General features: G+C 47.3%; 1 long non-coding RNA gene across 1 annotated transcript; it reads left to right on the top strand.

The window, feature by feature from the left end:
- The first annotated feature begins 1,169 nt into the window (after positions 1-1,169).
- LOC108494563 lies at positions 1,170-21,780 on the top strand. Its single transcript, XR_001873897.1, has 3 exons — positions 1,170-1,201; positions 20,158-20,212; positions 21,674-21,780. It is a non-coding gene; the product is annotated as an uncharacterized LOC108494563 (long non-coding RNA).
- Positions 21,781-22,196: the final 416 nt, after the last annotated feature.

Raw genomic sequence — 22,196 nt, 5'->3', positions numbered from 1 at the left:
ATGTGCAGTCATCCAGAACTTTGCTACGAGCTTCACACACATGTTGCAGGTCTTCCAGAATGTGAAACAAGTTTCTATCAAAAAGAGAACAGGAATGTTGTTGATTATAGTTACAATTTGAGCTGTAAAACATGGGAGAAAATAGACTCACAAGCCTTAGACGTGTCCTGGGCTCCAACTGCTGTGGAACAACCCTGGGAGCGTTCCTGGGAGTCATGCTGTGTGTTGTGCTCAGGCACAGCCAAAGGCAGGAGCATGAGCAGGAACAGGGGCTATCCTGGCTCGAGAGACCCACAGCTCATCACAGGTCCTGAGCTGCACAGCAGGAGCCCTAAAATGTTCATCTGCCAGAACATGGAATATCCCAGGTAATCTCAGCGAGGTTGGAGAACTGTCACTGTAGTGTTGTTATGTGGTGGCCACTTCTATTAGTGGTGAAATGTTCCTGCCTGAGCTGCTCAGCTGAAGGAGGATCCATTAGCTCTGTCCTGCAGTGCTGACAGGAGCTATGTCCTCAGGGAACAGCACGAGCTGTTAAACACAGGCTGGCACTGGGACGGGAGCCAGGGCAAACAGCACTGCAGAAAACAGCACACACATGTGCTGAGAATTTGGTTCAGTTATTTCCACTGCCCTGTATTCCTTGCACAAGCTTCTGAAGTGTTTGCAGCCACTTCCCGCCTGAGGATTGCTGATGGAAATGGAATATACCCTTAAAGAACACAAGTTTTATTAGTGCAAGTTGTCTCTACTGTTAAACTCCTTTAAGTCATAATTGCAATGTGAAGCCTTTTCCGTTGATTCACTTACATTTGAATGTCATAAAAGCTACCAGCTAAGGCATACCCATAAAAAAATCCTATTGATGTTGTTGTTTAGTTGTATTACAAGCCCTGGCTGGTTACCTGGGCAGATACAGTCAGAGAGCTTGGCTGTGATTGGAGTCACTGAGTTCCAGTTCATCTCTCTTAGCTGGTTTGCTTTGCTGGCATCCACATGGGGTTACACTCCAGAGGGGATGTACATCTTAGCTGTACCTTCAACTTATTGCGGTGTTGCAGCACACACATGGTTAATAATTTTAAACTTTACTGATTTTTGCACAGTGTTTCCAAGTTTTAACCTTTCCTCTTTATCCCCAGGCCAATATTTTTGTCAGAACTCTCCTGGAGTCTGAGCTACTGGAGCCTTCCCCTTGGTGGTGAGCAGGGCAAGCAAACATCCAAGGTTCTGGTGTGGAGGGGCTGCGAGGGTGAAGGGGGTGGGGAGTGTTGGTTTGGTGTTGTGATGCACCATCAGTGGGATGGTATGAGCTGTGCATGTGTCAAGTCCTGCTGCTGGGGCTGCCTCAGGCTGTACAACACTGTTAAAGGTTGTGCAAACACTTCACAGCTTCTCTGCACTCAGCACACCCAAACCAGGCATCACACTCCTCATTTTACAAATCTCCTTTTGTTATCTGAGGCATGTTATAAATATAAATTCTTGAAGCATCCCAAGAAAACCCCAAATCCCTCTGGAGGGCTCCAGCCCCAACCACCACGGGCACAGGGGAACAGAGAATCCCTAACTGACAGTTTGTAGAGATGGAGAGAAAACAAAGAGCAATTCCAAATTAAACTCGATTGACAAACATCACTCAGCAACATGGCTCAGGGCACGGCTTTCCAGCACTCAATGGGAAGGTGTTTTCCAGGGCCTTGAACTGAGCTGATTTCACTGGCTGTTTTTCACTGGCTGTTTTTCACTGCCTCTCCCAGGCTTGGGAGCCCAGGACTCTCTGCTCCCCTGTGCCTGTGCTTGGGGCTGGAGTGCGCAAGTACTGGGTCTCCATCCCAAATTCAGCACTGGGTTTCAGGCACTCTGATATAAACTGGAAGAGAAGTTGTTTTCCCTCTAATCAAAGGAGAGTTGTTCTCTCCAGGGATTCTGAAGATGTGGGAGGCAGTGGGGAGAGTTGAGATTACTAATAAGCCACTGCACCAAAGTCTCTTTATGGCAGAAATTTTTTTATAGGAAATTGAGCTTCTTGAAAGTCAGAGAAGGGAAACTTTGAAGTTAGAAGCCATGTAATGCATGTGAGAACAGGTGCTGACCTGGGGAGGAAGGTGCTTTTAGGGGTACCTTGCAGAAACAGTCACAGCAATGAGAGGGGTTTCTCTAGAAACCTGGGAGTGCTGCTTCTGCCTGAGAAATCAGGAGGGAATTACTGTTTCTGCTGGAGAGATGGACTGGTGGGGTTGTAAAAGCTGCAATCTCCTACCTGGGCTGCTGAAAGCTTCTTGTTTCAGAGGAACTGGGTGAGTTTGATGTCTCTTTGTGAAGGCGCCTGCCTGCAAATGGCTTAGCAGCTCCTGGGGAGGTGGTGTAGCTCCTGCCTATGTTCCTCTCCAGGAGAGCCTGTGGCTCTTTGGTAAGTGCCAGGAGGAGTGTGCTGAGATGTGGAGATGGTAGAAAAAAATACCTGCCAGTTCTTCATCTTGAGAGTGCCCAGGGATGACAAGTATGGGTGGGACAGTGGAGGAGATCTGGGCACACCAGGATGTGCAGAACTGGGCGAATACCTGAAATGCTGGGGGTGAGTTCTGGAGGGCCAGGCTGTCAATGGGGAGGGGTTGTTGTGTGACTGTAGATGTGCTGATGGTGGCTGGTGAGGGCTGGGATGACCTGAGCTCCTGCTGTCAGCTCAGGGGCTGACCTTGTCCCTGCACCTTTCCCATGCTGCTGCAGTGCTTTGCCCTTGCCCTGGCTCTCAGGGACTGGTTATGGAGATTTATGCCTGTCCTTGTGTGGAGCATTTAGGCCATGGTAACAATATCCAAACTGCCGTGTACCCTGACAGGAACATGGATAGATGTGCATCCCAGCGTGTGTGTGCAATCACACAGAAAATGGAGCTGGCTGCTGGCAATTAGGATGTAATGCCAACAGATCCCTCCTCATTTGGGGCATTGTTTGGGTACTTCCAATCAATTCAGTACTGCTTAGGATGAATAAATTATGGGCAGCACATTCTTAAACCTTATCTTTCACCGCACAGTGGCAAGAACGTTGTCAGTAAGGATGAAGTGTCATTGCTCTTCTGGGTCCATGGGCCAAGGCCAACGGGGTGAGGGACAGCAAAGCCAAGAGCTGGGTCCTGCCCTTGGGTCACAACAACCCAATGAACACTCCAGGCCGGGGCAGAGGGGCTGGAAAATTCCCAGTGGGAAAGGCCCTGGGGGTGCTGGTGACAGCAGCTGGACATGAGCCCAGGTGTGCCCAGGTGGGCAAGAGGCCAATGGCCCCAGTGCCAGCCATGGTGTGTCACAGGCCCAGGGCAGGGACTGTCCCTGTGCTGGCACTGCTGGGGCACCTCCAGTGCTGGGGGCAGTTCTGGGCCCCTCGGACAAGAGAGACATTGAGGGGCTGGAGCATGGCCAGGGAAGGGAATGGAGCTGAGGAAGGGTCTGGAGCACCAGGATTGGCTGAGGGAGCTGGGGAGGCTCAGCCTGGAGAAAAGGAGGCTCAGGGGGGACCTTCTGGCTCTGCAACTCCCTGACAGGAGGAGTGGAGCTGGGGGGGGGTGCAGGCTCTGCTGCCAGGGAACAAGGGACAGGATGAGAGGAAACAGCCTCAAGTTGTGCCAGGGGAGGTCCAGCCCTGGCAGCTGCCCAGGGCAGTGGTGGAGTCCCCATCCCTGGAGGGATTGAAAAGCTGTGTGGATGAGGCACTTGGGGATATGGGTTAGTGGTGGCCTTGGCAGCACTGGGGAACTCTTGGGCTTGATGATCTCAGAGGGCTTTTCCTAAATGACTTGGTGATTTTGTGACTCCCAGGTTGTGCGTTTACACTGATGTCAGGTCTGGCTCACCCTAGGGTTTGGGAAGCTCACACAGGGTGTCACCTACAGCTCTGATCAGGTAGTTTTAAATATTGATTAAAGTTATAAAGTTTGTATTTTGATTTATTTTGAGCTACTCAGCAATTACAAACTCACATAAATACCCACCCAGCAAATTTGATACTCAGTCAGTGCTTACAAAACCTTTTGGTTTTTTTTTTTTTTTTCCTTTGCAGTGCTGTAGTTTATCTTTAATTTGTATGTCACTGACTTTGACCTTTTGTCTGTGAGCTCTGGAGTTCCCTTAGCACTGCTGGGACACTGGTTAGAGCAATGTTTCCTGCATGCAACCTGCTTCCTGTCTTCTCCGGAATTAAACATTGAGGTAACTGTAAACACTGAAGTTTTTGTGAGAAGTTTAGCCCTTAGGCTTTCAAATATTCAAATATACAGGGTTTTCCTAAAGTGCCACTATTAATGTGTTGCAAATATTTGTTTTATTACACAGCACAATTGTTTGGTGCTCAACTATCACGTTTCAGCTTTTTTTTTTTTAATTTTTATTTTTTTTTAAAAATAGGAATGATTTTTGGTCTTTACTGTCCTGCTTATCTCCTTCTGGCTGTGAGTGCTCCTACTGGGAATATCTCGGTGGTTTCCCGTGTGCAGCAGTGCTCCCTGCTGTCCTGGGCTACTGCTGCAACGAGACATTAAAGCCCATCCAGTCCCACTCCCACCATGGGCAGGGACACCCTCTTCTAGACCAGGTTGCTCCAAGCCCCGTCCAACCTGGCCTTGGACATTTCTAGGGATGGGGCAGCCACAGCTGCTCTGTGTATGGAAAGAGAAAACGTTTGGAATTGGAAAGACTTTTCAAACACTTTAAAATTTTTACGATTTTTTCAACCCTGTGGTGCTTAAAATGATGAATAACAGATATAGAACCTCCAGATCTGGGGATAAAGGCAATGTAATGGCCATCACTGAAGTGGCTATTTCTGTGACTTTCCATCTCAACTGAAAATTAAAGAAATCTCACTTTTTCGCCTGCAACACATCCCCACTTGGTGGCACCATTGTTCCTTATTACACCAGACTTACAACTGCGTTTCTATTCAGAAACTACTTAAACTTTTGGGGTCTCTCAGAAACAGCTTCAACACATGAATGAAAATAGGAACAAGTAGGATTTTTTTTTTTTAAATGACTATAAAATTATGGAGATTATCCTAATGGACTGGATTCTCTGGGTCATGGTTTTTCATCTTTCTTTAAAGTGAAAAATGTGTAAAACACAGGGAACTGTCTCTGAACCCATTTCCAAGCATTCCCACATTCTGAGTCCGTGGGTAGAATACTGATAGAAGAGGAGTGTTTTGTATGGAAATGCTCCGTCACAAGGTAAAGGTTAAGGATTCATTTTGATACCCTGTAAGAGTGGAGGATTAATTGCTACCTGCTGATTCAGAAAATCCAGGGATGGTTTAATGACCACAGGATGGCAGAGAAGACAGACAGCATGGCTGGTTTAAAACAGAAATTCCCTAGGATATCCATTCATATTCCTTTTTTCCTCCCTAACCCTTCTCCTGTGTCCCTGTTTCTGTGTGTGCTGAGCGAGGGCTTGTCCCCACAGTGCCGTGTGTTCTGTGGGCACAAACCAGTCCCAGCTGCAGCTTCAGGCTCCAGCTTCCAGATGATGGAGCCTGGATCGCCCCAGTGCCTGCTGGAGTTTGTCTTTGAACTCTGATTTGCAGCATTTTTGAGCTGTAAAGACATTTTCTCTTAAGGAGACATTGAAGTGAAGAAAACCTGTGATACACCCGTGAATGCCATTATGAGAAGCTGCAGTTCACAGTGGAGCCCTTCTCAAAGTAGGTGTGGAATTAAAACCATAATAAAAGTACTGGGAGTCATGACATTGATGACATTATCTCTCTGTGACATCTCTGCCTCAAATCCTCTTTGTTTTTATTTCATGGCTCTGAAGATGGATAAAATGCTTCTGGCTGATACTGTGGAGGGGAGCCAAGTCCCCACCAAGGTCCAGGTGGATTTGGACCCTTTGTGGAGCAGGGAATGGCATCAGATTAGTCTGACTCCTGGTGTTGCTGCCTGGGCTTGGCCTCCCTGCAGCCCCCTCCCCTCCCAGACTTGTTTGTGTTGGAAGGGACCTTAAAGCTCATCTCCTTCCCTACGGCCAGGGACATAGGGTGGGTTGGTTTGGGATTTTTTTCTTGGCAAGAGAACAAACAAATCTAATTTAAAAATAAGGTACTGTGAGGGTGGTGAGGCCCTGGCACAGGTTGCCCAAAGAAGCTGTGGCTGCCCCATCCCTGGAAGTGTCCCAGGCCAGGCTGGATGGGGCTTGGAGCAACCTGGTCTACTGGAAGGTGTTGGAGTAGGGGTTGGAGCTGAATGATTTTTAAAGTCCCTTCCAACCCAAACTATTACCGGGATTTGATGATTCATTCCCCAATCCCCCTTCCTGCAGGTGAGATGGGTTGGGGAGTACAGCCCTGAACAGGCAGGGGGGATGGTCGAGTGAGTTGCCCAAGGAAAGGATCAGTAGCAGAGGGCAATCACTGACTTGTCTTGGATCCTGTTACTGGGGAACCCCTTGGCTCTGTAACCCTGTGTAGGGAGCTGCAGGCACCTCTGTATTAATCTTGCTTAAACTGCATCAGTTTAGCATTTTTCTTCCAAGCTGGTTGGAGTAAATTGGGTACTCGGTCCCCTAATTAACTATTGAATGGGAAGTGTCTGATCTGCAGAGATACAGAGGACTTGTTGCTCCTGGAGACACTGAGCTGAGTGATGAGTTTAGCATTGGGCTGATTCTTCCCAGGGACAGCCCTGTGCTGTGATTGACCCTTCAACACTGAGCATCGACCGCATGAATCAATGTGCTCTGAACGGCTTGTCCCAGTGTATTTGTCTTGCCAGCCCCGAGGTCTTGTAGGGCTTCCTGACACAGCACGTGGAGAGCTGTTCCTGGGAAAATCCATTCAGGAGACAAATGCAAGTCATAGATCCAGCTGTAGAAAGATCTGTAAGCAGCTGCATGCCCGTATTCAGGGCTCAGAGCATCTGTGCGATGCTCTTAGTTGTGTGGTTTAGGTTTAGATAAGCCCTGCAAGGAGAGGGAGTTGGATTTAATGATTCTTATGGGTCCCATCCAACTTGGGATGTTCTATGATTGTATTCCCTCTCCCAGTTTACCATCTCCCTCTTTCAATCACAGGATCATAGAATCATTAAGGTTGGAAAAGACCTCCCAGCCCATCGAGTCCAACCTATGCCTGATCCCCACCTTGTCACCCAGCCCAGAACACTGAGTGCCATGTCCAGTCATTCCTTGGACACCTCCAGGGGTGGGGACTCCACCACTTGCCTGGGCAGCCCCTTCCAATGCCTGACCACTCTTTCAGTTAAAAAAATGTTCCCAATATCCAACCTGAACCTCCCCTGGTGCAGCTTGAGGCCATTTCCTCTTGTCCTATCTCTGCTTGCCTGGAAGAAGAGGCTGACCCCCAAACGACTCCTTCTTGTCTCCTGGGACCTCAGGATTCCTCCTGGGAATGATTTCCCTGCGTGGGCTGGGGGGCTTGATGAGCTGAGCTGGGGGGTGTTTGCTTGAGAGGGATTTTGCTTCTTGCTGAGACAAACCTGAATTGAGCCATCAGGAATACTGGGCTCATTTGCAGAGCTGCCCCCTGGCCAAACCCGAGGGGATGGGAGGTGATTCCCCCTCTGTGCCAGCTGTGGGGTGGTTCAACAGCCCCTTGTATGGCTGGGGGGTTCCCTACCCCATTCCCACCTAGCCTTCCTTGGGAAACAGCGGCAGTGGGAAGTTTCCCTGTGCTAGCTGCAGTCCTGATAATGAAAAGTCCAGCTCAGCGTCTCCAGGCATCGGGAAACGCTGTAAACGGGAAATGCAGATTAATACATTTGGGGAGAAACAGTTCTGATAAATCGAATGTAGGGAGGCAGTAAAGTGGCTGTTTCCATGATGCCCCCGACGGGCACCGCTGGCTCCGAGGCTGGTACCAACCCCGCGGGCAACAGAGGGCAGTGCTCCTGCACCGATGGAGATCCACATCCTCCATCCCACATTCCCCGACCTCTCGGGTTCGTTAGCAAACATGGATTTGTCAGGTTTTTAATAAAAGAACAAAGACTCTTCTCAATCTGTTAACTGCCTGATGCTCTGGGGCACATTAAATGCATGGCCCCGGTCAGAGCTGCTGCCAGGGAGCCGGGGTGGGTTTAATGTTTGTTCCCTGCTCTGCAAAAAGCAATAATAATAAGAAACCAATCAAGAAAAAAACCATTTCCTTAAATTATTTTTTTAATTAGTAACTTACAAAACATTTCTTATTAAAAAGTAAAGATTTGACCTCCATGAACGGGTTTTAGCTGTTTAGAATGAAACGACCGAGGAGTGACGAGTCTTCCCAGGCAGCTGTAATGAAATATTAATTGGATAAAAGCTTTAATATAGATTTTTAAAGCAGCTTTTTTCCTTTCAATATAACATATTATAGCTGGAAACTGTTCTCATCCGCCACTGTAAGAGCAGATAAGAACCTGACTTTCTGCCGCTGTGGACATTTCCTACTGGTTCTTCAGTCATTATTTATAGGAGGAATTAAGAAAGAATTAGGAATGGAACAGGAGAGGAAATGCAAAAGACAAATCAGAGGAGAGAAATCAAATCAGAGAGAGGTTGGGTGTGATAAAGCAGAAGTGTTGGACGAGGAAATGAACTCGGGAGGATTTTGTATCCTCTGCTCTAAACAGAAAAATGCATAAAGTCACTCCTTATTTGTTTCAGCATAGAAACACGTGAAAATCAGCCTTTTGCCTTCTGCACATGCAGTTTTAACCCTGGCTTTACCACCTGAGCCCTTCTGGGTCACTTCAGGTCACAACGCGTTCTGCAGTACTGATGGTGAGTTCACAAGTCCCAGAGAGGTGTAGGAGCTAACTGGGGAGAAACATCAGTTCTAATTTAGGAGTTTTCTGGAAGGATCTGTACTTGAAGAATAACAGCAGCAGAGCTTGCAGAGAGGGTAGAGCTGCCTCTGAGCTGAGCCAGGAGTGCTCAGAGTGTTTGGGACATGACAACCCAACACAGCCTGCAGCTGTTCATTGTCATAGCTAAGGGTTCATGAGTTACCTCTAGGTCATAAAATCCTAGAATCTGAGAATGGTTTGGCTTGGAAGAGACCTTAAAGATCATCCAGTTCCACCCCCTGCCATGGGCAGGGACACCTTCCACTAGACCATGTTGCTCCGAGTTCTATCCAACCTGGCCTTGATTGATTTTGAGCCTGATTAACCATAACATCTATTGTTACAGTAGATTAATTAATGCAGGAAAATTTATAAATGAATTTTTATGCTTCATTTCCAAATAAACTGTTTGCAAGTGATCAAAGTAATCAGAGCAGTGGAGGCAATGGGGATGGACTCAGCCTAATTGGCTGTCAGGCTCAGCATCCTGTACTGAAACGGAGAAGTCAGATTGGGCTAAAAGGGGGATGTTTCAATGAAGAAATACATGTATGTGTTTTACCTAGGTAGGTAAATGTCCCATTTTTTGTAGGTAGGTACTTAATGTCCCATTTTTCTTATCTCCCCCTTCATCCAGACACTTTGGAGGAATAGGTACTGGAAAATAGAGATGAAGTGTTTGCTCTCCCAGCCCTTCCAGGCCCCCATGGCTGTGGGTGTGTCCTCAGCACAGACCCCTCCATATTCCCCTGCTCTCCACAGCCATTCTCGACTGGCTGTGGGTGTTTGCAGACAAGTGTCTGCTCCTGGCCCTACTAGGAAGAGGATGTGCTCAGAAATGTGATATTCCTGTCTCCCTGTTTGGCTCCCTCCCACTGCTCTTCCCTCCCAGAGGTGCTGGGTTGCATCATGGTCAGATCATGGTGGTGCCTTTCAATGGTCTGGTTGCTGAGGAGGAACTTTTTGTCTCATGAGCGACTTTTGGTGAATTTCTTCTTTAATCTTCTACTAATGTTCATTTGCTTCACGTTGAGAATCTCATTCTAACATTTAAATTTAGTTGATATTAACTGAGTGTATTAAGTTTTAGTGTTCTCCTGCTGTGCTGTCACTGCCTCTTTAATGTCTGTGCAATTGGGATTTGATTTTGTGGTCAGATTGTGACTGGGGTTTGATTTTTTGGTCAGATCCCAACTTGGGTTTGATATCATGGTCAGACCATGAATCTCTTGTGGTCTCTGGAGGAAGGGGTCAGGGTGGCCTTGGTGAGGGCTGTTCCCTGCTGTTGGCATCACAGGTGGTTGGGAACCCTCAAGCTGGGAATTGATTCTTATCCATCATTCCTTGCTTTTTCACTTTCTCCTCATTGCCAGTGTGGTGATATTTTCCATACACAACACTTCAAACCTTGTTAGCAATCAAGATGCAGCGAGACACGAAACCCAATATTTTGCTGCAACTCCAGTGTATAATTTTTCTTTTCATCTTCCAGCTCTGTAATGCTGTCAGAGAGTCGATCAAGTTTCTCCAGAAAGATTTTTTTTCTTTAGGAATTGGTGTTTATTTCATGCTATCATGCTGCTGGCTTGATTTGAGAGATTTGGGTTTTTTTCCCCTCTTAAAGTTGTCTCCAAATGGAGCATCCCCTGCTGAATAAATATCTGAATGTGTTGCCCAAAGGGTTGTTGCTGGAAGTATCTGCTCCTGGAGAATTTAAGCAGAAGAACGGTTGAAAAATCCTTAAAGAAATAAACCATTGGCTCATTAGGACAATCTTTTGCTCTGTGGTAGTTTCAGGAGAGAGAGGAACAGGCGTGTAGGCATAACCTGAGCTTTCTCCCAGGAGTGGAGGGGTTGTGTAAAGCTGGGACAAACACGAGCTGCTGCTTTGGATTCAGCTCCTGAGACTGTGAGAGGTGGTAATTTCCATCTTATATTAGTCCCTAATGAAGATATATCAAGGTGGCCTCAGTATTTCTGGGAATCATCTTTTTAAAAAATTACATTGACCTTTAGCGAGGTCAGGAATATCAGTTCTTGTCCTTGATGGGATGAACGGTGGCTGTGGTGCTGGTAGGACAGCCCTGGGAAGGAGTGAGCATGATGCCTCCCTGCCCAGTTCTGACAGAGCATGCCACCTGAATATTCCTGAGGAGCTGGGAAGGGCAGATCCCCTGAGCAGGGTTGTTAAAACTCATGGAAAAGCACTGAGGTATGTGCTGGCCATGAGCTGGGGGACAGCTCTGAGGAGCACTCCGGAGCTGCTCTTCCCTGCTGGGGCAGCAGCTCTTTTTATGGAAAATCCTACTTTTGTGTCCTGACCCCAAGGTCCTTACCAGAAGTTTTGGGCTCCCTTTCCCACATGGAAGGCATCTGCCTAGTGCCCCAGCTGGATGTAAATGGTGTGATAAGGGCTGAGGTGCTTGTTCCTGCAGCTGCTCCTCCGGTGCTGCCCCGGGGATGGGACCATCCCACACCAGTCCAGTGCACCAGAAACTCTCACTCACAGCCTGATGGGGTGTTTGCTTTAGCATTGCCCTCTCCTCCAGCTGCTCAGGCTCTCATACACAAGCAGATGCCCTTTGGCTGATTTGTGCCTTCCCAGAGTTTTTCCAACAGAAAGATTAAAGTGAAGGATCAGTAGAGCCAAACATCCTAATAGAATTCCACGAAGGGACACCTTCCACCAGACCAGGTTGCTCAGAGCCCTGTCCAAACTGTGCTTTCCTGGATCTCCCCTGGGTATCCGGATCCCTGGCGCTGCGGTGGCTTGCCCAGGCTGGGCATCACTGTGGCTTCACAACAGACGCAGCCAACAATGCATTTAATCAGCCTAAAGAGTGTTCTGAAGGCAAAACTCAGTTATTTCCTCCTGTTCGGGGAGGATTGGGAAAATGTTTGGAGCCACTTACGTTTGAGACTGAATGGATTAAAGGTTCCACTTGTATCGATGGCATTTCCTTGGCACAGAGCTCAGCTGCCCAATTCAACACTGTTTTGCTGCATTTTTAAGCCAGTGTAAATTGGTGCTGCTTTTTTGCAGCCATATGCTCCATCCAGCTTCATCCTCCTCGCCCTGTTTAAATGTGCTTTCCATGAGTGTTTTTGCCTTCTGCAAAAGCACTTTAATATTTCTGTTTACTCTTTTGGAGACAAAATCAATATTTGTTAGATGCAATTATGAGGAATGATGGATGCGCTGTCAGTGGCATGAGAGTACGAAAAATAATATTATGGCACAGGCCTGCTCTTAATAAAAGCAGAGAGGAGATACAAACAGGCTGGCCTGAAAACCCCATCCCAAATAATGAGTGCTGGAATAAACAGGAAGCTTGTCAAGCGTTGGTTTAAATTGGAGTTGATTGTCTGCTGCGGGCTCTATCTGAACATTTGCTTAAATAAGAGTTGAGTTTGCTTGGGCTGTTTGTGCCCCTTTGGGTCTGTTTTGGTGACGTCCTGTGTGTGTCACACGTGGCTCTGCAGATCTCCACCACCTCCACCCTCCCCAGTGCCAGATGTCAGTGCTGGCTGGAGACCTGCTCCTGCTGCCAGACCCTTCAAATTCTTTCATTTTCCTTCCATTTTAGTCTTGGCTTAATTCTAGATGAGGTGGAGGCTTGTGGCATTGTCCTACTGTGACAAGGCATGCTTCCCACACTTCTTCTGGGTGACAAGGGACAGGATAAGAGGAAACAGCCTCAAGCTGTACTGGGGGAGGCTGGAGATTAGGGAAAATGCCTTCATGGAAAGGCCTGTTCAGCCCTGGCACAGCTGCCCAGGCCAGGGGTGGGGTCCCCATCCCTGGAGGGATTTAAAAGCTGTGTGGATGTGGCTTTTGGGGACAGGGGTCAATGTGGCCTTGGCAGTGCTGGGGGAGCAGTTGAACTGGATGGTCTCAAGAAGCTTTTCCACCTGAGCCATTCTGTGATTCCGTGATTTACAGGTTATATTTTTACACTCGTAAGGGAAATCTGACTCAACAGAATCAAAATTACAGAATGGTTCAGGTTGGAGAAGCCCTCTGGGACCACCAAGTCCAACCATTCCCCATCACTGCCAACCCACCATTAACCATGTCCCCAAACCCCACAGGCTGCCTTCGGGCAGGGCTCGGTGCTGTCACTGCCCTCTGAGCCTGCAAACAGGGGACAAGAAGTGGGGCTAAGCCCTGACTGAGGAATGTTCTGCTCTCTGGCTGCTGCAAAAGCCTCTGGGAGTTTATGTAAGAATTGATGGGCTAATATTGCTGGCAGTGGAGATAAAGGACAGGGACACAGCTCCGGGGGGGACACGGCCTAACAGGAGCCCAGAGATTCAGATTTATGAAGCTGCTGCTTTTACCTAATAGGTCATTTTTTCTCCTTATTCCTTTACTGCCTCAGAGATCTTGCCAAGAAGTGAAAGTCAGAACGTGGTTTTCCTAAGGAATTTTCCCAAGATGGTTGAGGGGATGGAGAAACTTAGCCCAGCTGTATCTTTGCAGGACCTGAACTTCATAGTGCTAGTTTGATTTGGTTTTTGTTTTTGGTTTGGGTTTTTTTTTTTCCTTCTCTGTGTTCAAGGTTAAACTTTCACTAGAGAGAATTAGTTGGTAGGAGACAAAGAGCACTGCTCAGGAGGGGTAGGGAAGATAAATTTCACAAAAGATTTTCAGCTGCAGTACCTGAAGATAGATCAATATTTTCTATTTGCCTTAGCACTAAGCTTATTTTCCTTCATCACTGAAGAGATACTCACTTGTGCCTTCTACCAGAACATTAAACTGTTCTCTGCTGATAAATGGTTAAGAAAGACAAACAATAGCACTTTCCAGGAGCTGCTTTATCTTGCAGAACTACGTCGGTCCTTTTGATAAACAGAAAACCCCACATTTCTGTCTTAACTTCAGGAGTCCCTGCTGGAGCTCAGCCTCTCTGACTTCCTGCTGGGGGAAAACCTTAAATTTGCACCATTTCTTGGAGCCTCTCAGTGTCATATCCCTGCCCCCTGCTCATCCTGCCTCTCTGGGAACACACTTTTATTTCCCAGCTCGCTCTGCCGCTGTGCACATGGACACAGGGATCTGGGGACAGCCTTGCTTGCAGGTATTTGTTTGTCCCTGCTATAGATCAGTGAGAGTTGTGGCTGTGAAGGTACAGAAAAGCTTAGTAAACCAATTTACCAGAGCTGGAATTAAGCCTTGTGTGTGTTGACAAATGTAGAAGCTTAAGGCAAACTGAAAGGGAAAGAGAGCTCAGAATTTCTGATCCCCTCTGCTCTCTGATCCACTTTGTTGTCTGAAATTATGAATTATTAGTGCATAAGATGTAATATGCATTGGGAAGGGGGAATGACTTCCCACTTCCAGAGGGCAGGGTTAGATGGGATACTGGGAAGAAATCCTTCCCTGTGAGGGTGGTGAGGCCCTGGCACAGGTTGCCCAGAGAAGCTGTGGCTGCCCCAACCCTGGAAGTGTCCAAGGCCAGACTGGATGGGGCATGGAGCAACCTGGGGTAGTGGAAGGTGTCCCTGTCCATGGCAGGGGTTGGAACGAGATGATTTTTAAGGTCCCTTCCAACCCAAACCAGTCTGGGATTCTGAGATTCTTTGATAAGACAGCAGGGCATAATTCCAGCTCTTCCCAAACCGATGCTCATCCTCCATCTGGGAGTCTCAAACTGGGAGAAGAGAGTGGATCAGATTTTGAATATGGGAGGACTGAGTATCATGAAGGGAAAACATCATAAAACGTTGGTTTCCAAGTTGTTCCTTGCAAGGTGGTGGAAGTTCAAGTGATAACAGAATGGTGGAGTAGTAAAGAGATTACCATAAGTTGTGAAGTATATATATATTGTGGTTTTTACTAAATTTCTGGATTTTTCTAAAGAAATCCACTTAAAGAGCCCCAGAGTTTAACTCCTCTGGGTCAGCAGCACATGACCCAGAGAGAAACTGAGCTGTAGAGCAAAGCAAATTAGTCATCTGGTTGAAAAATAGGTTCAAAACACTTGACCCAAAGCCACTTCGCTTTGCAAAGAATGTCAGGGAGCATTTGTTTGTCCTTGGTTTTAGGGTGTGTTTTTCATCTGCTAAAGCCAGGGGTAACAGGCTTTACCTGCCTCCTGCAGGACGTGCTGGGGGGCTATGGACAGGCCTGGCATCTTCAGAAGTTCACTGGACTTTGAAGAAATATTGGATCACCACCAGTCTATCAGTGCTCATGTCCCAGTTGCAGGGCTGTTAAAACACCTGCATTGGTATTGTCTGATCACCTCCAGAATTTATCTGTATGTAAACTGTGCTTTCAGCTCCCTTCTCAGCAAACATTGCACTTTCTTACTCAATTGTGTTCATGTTTCAAAAGCAAATCACATTTGTGTTTTTGTGCAGCTTTACAGCCCTGACAGATGGAGGGCTGCACAGCCATAGGTAATAGTTTGCAAAGCAAAAGTGTTTTTTTTCCTGGAGAATGGCTTGTACCAAACAAGAAAGAGGATTTAGGTACTTTTCAATGGCATTTGGATCTTTAAACCTAATTTTGGTACGGAATTCTAGCTGATCTTCAGGTGCAGGAGCAGAACGTCATGGAAAGGTGGAGCTGTGTTAATGACTTGGAGCTGCAGAGTGAAGGAACACGGTGGTGCTTGTTCAGCTGTGTCTAAGTAGTGACACATTTGTTGTCCCCTCATAGAACTTCACAGATCCATAATTACAGGATCAATTCATCATAGTTATCGTTGTCATCAATCTTTGCCAGCAACAACCAATGCAAAGAGTCACTCGCGAGGGTTTTTTTGGGTTTTGTCTGGAGCTCTCACACACCAGGTGCAGTTCCGCCAATATTCTCTCTTTTTGGCTGTTCTCCAGCCTTTGGAGCCTTGCCTTGCCTGTCTGCTCGGGGCTGTGCTCACTGCCCTCCTCCAGAGGTATGGGAGGAAGCCCAGCCTTGCTTTCTGTGGGCATGGATGTGAGATCTGGGGGTGAGTGAGAAGGTGCTGTGGTGACCCTGGGCAGTAATTCTGGTGAGCATCGAGAGCAGGGAGCCCAGCCCCCCCCTCCAGTGTGGGTTAACACAGGCACAGGTATGGAAATGGGCACCAGTTGGACACCAAAGGTTCCACATGGAACAGCTTCCATGGGGATGTGCCCCAGAACATCTTCCTGAGCTCAGCCTATAGCCAGGGAGGGAAGAGATGAGCAGGTTGGACACATTTCATATTATCCCAGAATGGTTTGGGTTGGAAGGGACCTTAAACCTATCCAGTGCCACCCCTTTCCATGGGCAGGGACACCTTCCACTACACCAGGTTGCTCCAAGTTCTGTCCAGCCTGGTCTTGGACACTTCCAGGGATGGGCAATCCACATCCCTACCTCTCCTGAATAAAGTGGGGAGGTAGCGCAGACATGAAATAAAAATTCCAAGAGCTCTGTGTTGTGCTGTGTCCTGTGACCAGGCTCTGGTTCTTCAGAGTCAGGAGAGAAGAGGTGGCTGTGATGTAATAACGTTTTATTTTAATTAAAAAGTGTTTGGTGCCAGCCATGGCTCAGGTCCCGCGGCCTCCGAGAGGCAGCCGAGCACTGCACCACGAAATCCTGTTCTGTGCCACTGGAGCTGGTACAGACTGAGCAGTGCTGCAAACAGAGCTGCATTTCCCCAGGGGACTGGGAACAGATGGAGTTTACACGACTCAGGAAAACAGAAAGATGCAGACTTTGAGCTTGATCCAGCTTCGCTGAAGGCAGGGAGAGTTTTCTTTTGACTTCAGAGTGTGGCAGAGCAGGTCCTTTTCAGGCTGCTTGGGTTTGGTTTGATTTAGAAGAACAGATTATCTCTGCTGCCCATGCTCTGTACTGTTCTCAGAGGTACCAAGCACTCACTAGTGTGTCCGTATGTGATGTATAAACTGTGTCCAGGAATGTTTGAGTCTTAAATGGGGGTTGTTTTTGTTTGTTTGGTTTTTAAAGGGGAGTGATAATGATTGAAAGACTTAAAATCCCTTTGGATTCTGAGACAATCTTCATTTTTGTGATGCCAAGCGTTGTGTAGAGGCCTCTACTCCTCCAAAAGGAGAAGGAAGTGTAACTTGTCCAGTAGTGTAAAACTACTGGACTGTGCTGCCATGGAATATACAAACGCAGTATTTTGAATAAAAATGTGCATTCTTATAATCTGTTCTGATTGGGGAGCTGTGCCCACATCCTGCCAGGGGAGAAAGAGTAGCGTTGGGCAGGAAATCAATGACCCAAATGTGTTTATTTTGGATAATGGCCAAATCAGTGGACAAAGCGTTGCGAGGATGGGCCAGTCCATCCCAATCAATCTGTTATGGCAGCGTGGTTTGGAGACATCTCCCTCTCCCTCTCCCTCTTCCTCTCCCTCTTCCTCTCCCTCTCCCTTTCTCTCTCTCTTTCCTCCATTTACTAACATTTACTGTTTCTCTTTCCAAGGCAATTCCTTAAACACTCGGGTGCCCTGAGCCTCCTGACCCTGTTTAGTGTAATCAGATAAACATTGATTGCACTGAACCTTACAGAGCCTCATGACTGAGAGTTCCAATGGTTAATTAACGATTGTTAATTGCTTTAACTGTGGAAGGATGGTTTGTTCCTCCCCAACCCTCATCCCTGCAGTGTGTGCCTAGTGCCAGGTCAGACCATGACAGGGGTCACACACGGTCCCCACTGGCACCATCCTCCCACCAAAAAACAGGAATTCAGTGCTTTTTGCATAGCAAAAAATAGGAATTTCCACTTCTCCAGGGGACTTTCATATCTGCTGACTTTTATTCCTGTCATGGTCCTGCATGGAACAGCTTCCCTGGGGATGTGCCCTGGGGCATCTGCCTGAGCTCAGCCTGTGGCCAGGATGGAAGAAACCAGCAGCTTGGGCACCTTTCATGGAATCCTGGAATGGTTTGGGTTGGGAGGGACCTTAAATGTCATTTAGTCTCACCCCTTGCCATGGGCAGGGACACCTTCCACTAGCCCAGGTTGCTCCAACCTGGCCTTGAACACTTCCAGGGATGGGATACAAATAAAGAAATAAATATATAAATGCAAAATTCATGTCATTACATTCAGACAATATGCTTCAAAGGAACTGCTCCGTTTAGGGAAGTTATTTTTAAACGCTATTAATTTCAGTTGTTGCTGCAAATGTTCTCTTGCACATCCAATTAAAAACCATGTTTTGTGTAATTTGTAATTTAAAAAAATCAATTTCAGCGACAAGTCTTTTATGTTTGGTATTTTAGTATCAGGTGTGAGGCTCTGAAAGTGAATCATAGGTAAAGCATAACATTAGGAATTGTAGTTTCTCAGGGCTTGGGGAGTTTTTCTGTGATCCACTTGAAGAGTTTTCCGGTGCAGCTGATACGAGGCAGAATTTATTAGAAATAAAGAGTGATGATAGTGCAATATCTGCAAGAAATATCACTGAGTCCTTAATTAATTTAAATTGTGGTGCAGTTGGAACTCAGAGAAAACAGATAAATAGAGTTTGAAAGAGTCATGATCTGAGGCAGATGAGTGGGGGTGCAGGGCAGGGTGGGTGGCACTTGTGGGTGCAGCTCAGCCCTGGGAGAGCTTGTCTCCAAGTGCCACCTGGTTGGTCAGAGGATTTGTGGGACATCACGGGTGATGGGCACAGGCTGGGGGTGGATCACCCCCAGGAATAGTGAGGGGAGTCAGAAGTAGATTCCTTGGCTGAAATAAGGGGATTTATGTTGCTGCAAAGGTGGTGGAAGTTCATGATCAGAATTATGTTCGTCATCATTAATACTGTTCAGGTGCCTTCAGGGAAAACTCACCCATCTACTGCTCACTGTTAGAATCATGGAATGTTATAGGATGGAAAAGTCCTCAGTTCAACCATTCCCCAGCACTGCAAAGGCCACCACTAACCCCTATTCCCAAGCGCTACATCCACACTGCTTTTAAATCCCTCCAGCTATGGAGCCTCCACCCCTGCCCTGGGCAGCTGTGCCAGTGCTGGCAGCCCTTACCAGGAAGGAATTTTCCCCTAATCTCCAACCTAAACCTCCCCTGAACACTGGAAATCTCTCAGCCAGCAGCTGAAGGCTACTTCCCTAAGATCACTCTGCTCTGCTGTGTCCTGTATCCCACTGGGAAGTGGGTGACAGGCAGGACCATGTCAGTGCAGCAGCCAAGGTGCCACTTTGATGGTCACCATCCCTCCCCTTTCCTTGGTCACCATCCCTCCCCTTTCTTTGGACACTGCTGAAATATGGGCAGGAAGTGTCTCAGGGTGAGGTACCTCTGCCGGGCCTGACCGATGCGTAAAAATGAATGTTTGATCCTGAACTCTGAGTGTGACTGTGGGCTCTGGGATCCACCAGGGACTTGGACTAAACCTCCTGCAGATCCCCAGGATGTGGAGCCTTCCCTCCCTAACCCTAACTCTGCTTACACAAGGATGTGAGACCATCACCAAGTGATACAGGTGGGATGTTACAGCAACCAGGGCATCTTATAGTGCTGCTGAGGTGTTTGAGGAGCTGAAACATTTGCTTGTGTTGCCAGCACAATTCAACTTGCCATTAGCCCAGGGCTTCTCAGGTCCCAAACTGCAGAGGAGATGGACAAACAGCTCTCCAGCACATGCCAGAAACACCACAGGTGGGAAGGAGAATGTGCTGTAGCACCGTTGTGCAGCAGTAATGTTCCCATATTTCACCCTTCCCAGACATCTCAAAATCTGCTGTCACTCAGGGCCAGCTTCCTAGCCTTCCTGGTTTTAACATCACACAAATATTTTTGTCACCTCTTCCATCAACTTAACAAAAAAAACGTCACAAGACTTTCAGTTTCTCCTTCCTTGCCTGATCTTTTTTGCAGGCTACACAAAGCAAATGTCTCCTCTCGCTGCCAGGCTGTTCTTCATCCTGACTTTATCTCTCCCTGTGCAGAGCCTCTCCCCCTGCGCTCCCAGCTCCATGGTGCTGCTGCAGTGACAGCTCCATCCTTCTCTTTTCCCCCCTCCTATTTATTCCAGAAGATGCAGAGACTTCTGTCACAGGGGGGAGAAAGGAAAAAGGTAATTGTGAGAGGAACAGAGCAGATTTTTCTCCTTGGTGTGAGCACTCACTCTTTTTTCCCTGTTATTTGTATAAATTATCCATCCTTGCCCATCCACTTTGCACCTCCAGTGTTGCCTTTACATCCTGAGGATAAAAATAGCTGAGTAAGGCTGGTCGATAAAGGATCTGAAAAAGGAATGTCAGTGGGAGTGTGGCTGCCCTATTTTTTTTGTTAATTAAAATGTGGGTGTTTCCTCCGTCTTCAGCACTCGGTGAGTTTGTTTCTTCTCTTCCAGAACACTGAACGGGTGGTGCTGCATGAATTTGTCTTGGAATGGGACTCTGAGCCAGGTAAAACCCACTGTCACCTCCTTCAGAGCCCCAGAGCCCTGAGAGTTGGGGTTGGCAGGGGCTGGGGGTCTCTGTCCCACCTGCTCCCAGCAGGTCACTCAGGGACCTGTCCAGGTGGTTGAGCATCTCCAAGGACGGAGCCCCATAACCTGTCCCTGTGTCCAACCATCCCGCCAGTAAAAAGGTGGGTTTTGGGTTCAACCAGACTTTCCTGTCTTTAATTCATGCCCTGCAGAGTGGGGCCTTACTCACCATGAGGCCCCTTTACTGTATGGGGTGGAGGATGTTTCTAGTCTAACTGCCAAAACTGCTCCTTAGTTAAAATACTGACATTAAAAATGAAATCTGGGGTCTGATCCCAAACCAGGTCACCCCTCCAGCCAGGGGGCACCTGGGGACCTTCAGTTAGATGGATCCTCAGATGACCCAGCACTTGATGGTGCATTGTAAAAGCTCTGTATTACAGATTTATTGCAGATTTGCTGTCACTTCAGCTCACTCGAGTTTCCATTTCAAGCAGTTGGTGCTGCAGATGGTTTTGCAGCTCCGGTTGCATCTCAAAGGGATCCCAGGTGGCTGAGAATCAGCTCAGTTCAGAGAGGCTTTGAACCCCTGATGTGCCCGGGATGCACTCGGTGCTGGGACTGATACACACGTGCTCTGCTACTGATCTGGCAGTTTTTAATAGGTCTGGACCAGACTGGCAGTTTTGGTGTATTTTTTCCTGACAATATACCAAAAATCCCCACCCTAAAATAAAAACAAAACCAGTCCTTTTTGTAAAATGAGAAGTGAATGGTAAAAGGTCGCTCTGGGAGCTCAGGCAAACCTGTGTGAAGCTGTAAGAACTTTTCTAGGTCCCACTCCCAATCATGGGTGAGACCTCAGCAGGTTTCAGTGATGTGATGGATGTTCACATGGACAATAAAAGTGTTCAGTCCCAGAGAAATTAATAATAAAGAAATAAAAGAAATAAAGACAAGACTTCCAAATGAAATTGGAAAAGCTGTGTTTCAAGTGAGAAACACATTTCTGGATAACAGGGTTGTAAAGAAGATTTTTTTCAGGTTTTCTTCTTGAATTATTCTCCACCTGTACCTGCAGATCCCTCCAAATCCCCAGGATCTGGTCTTGCTGGAGGCAGGTTTGGTTGGAACAGACTCCAGCCTCATCAGAGGTGCAGTTTCTGGTCTCTTCAGGGGCATAAATGTTTTATAGGTCCTTTGGACAGAGACAAGGCTTTCCCCTTGGTTTCCTCTTGGTTTGCACCTCCCAGCCTTGGCACCTGACAGTTGTGGCTGGTTCTCCCCCGTTTAGCAGAAGGAAACGTTCAATTTCTGCTCGTTGGGGAGGAGGTTTCACTCCTGGGCTTTGGTGTGTTGAGGCAGCAGCTTCTGATGAGTCATTTCCTCACAGTGCTTTTACCAACACTTCAGGAAGTGTGACGGGAATTGTGCACAGGTCCTGGGGAGGGGGAGGAAACGTTTCACTGATGGGACAACATGTTGGAGCATCTTCTGAGAGTCAAAATCCCCGGCCTGCAAAGCACTGGTGCTAGGGCAGTGTGACAGTGCAGAGTTTCACAGGTATCGATTATATATCAAAGGTATCAAAAACGCAGTTATAAAACAATATAATCGGGTCTCTTAGACAACTCCCTTTGAAGAAAATGGCAATTTTAAACCTGGGGACTGGCAAAAATAATTAAACAGCTTATCTGGAAATCTAGAAAATGTACTGTACTACCAGGCTCGAAGAAATTCTGTCAAATGTCTGAAATTGTGCAGTTTTATCAGGTCAGGCCTCTTCTGTCACTTGGGGCAAAGGTTGAACTTGAGGATCTTGGGGGTCTTTTCCAACCTTAACGTTTCTGTGATTCAGTCATTTACATCTCAGAACAGAAGTGGAATTTTTGTGTGGAATTTTTTGGAGTTCTCTGACTGCTGGCTCTGCAGTCTGGGGTAAATACTGGGAACTTCAGGAT

Source organism: Lepidothrix coronata, unplaced genomic scaffold, assembly GCF_001604755.1.
Source record: "Lepidothrix coronata isolate B3197 unplaced genomic scaffold, Lepidothrix_coronata-1.0 Scaffold25, whole genome shotgun sequence".
Lineage (NCBI taxonomy): Eukaryota > Metazoa > Chordata > Aves > Passeriformes > Pipridae > Lepidothrix > Lepidothrix coronata.
Note: the sequence above shows the minus strand (reverse complement) of the source record. Positions and strands in the feature narration are given on the sequence as shown.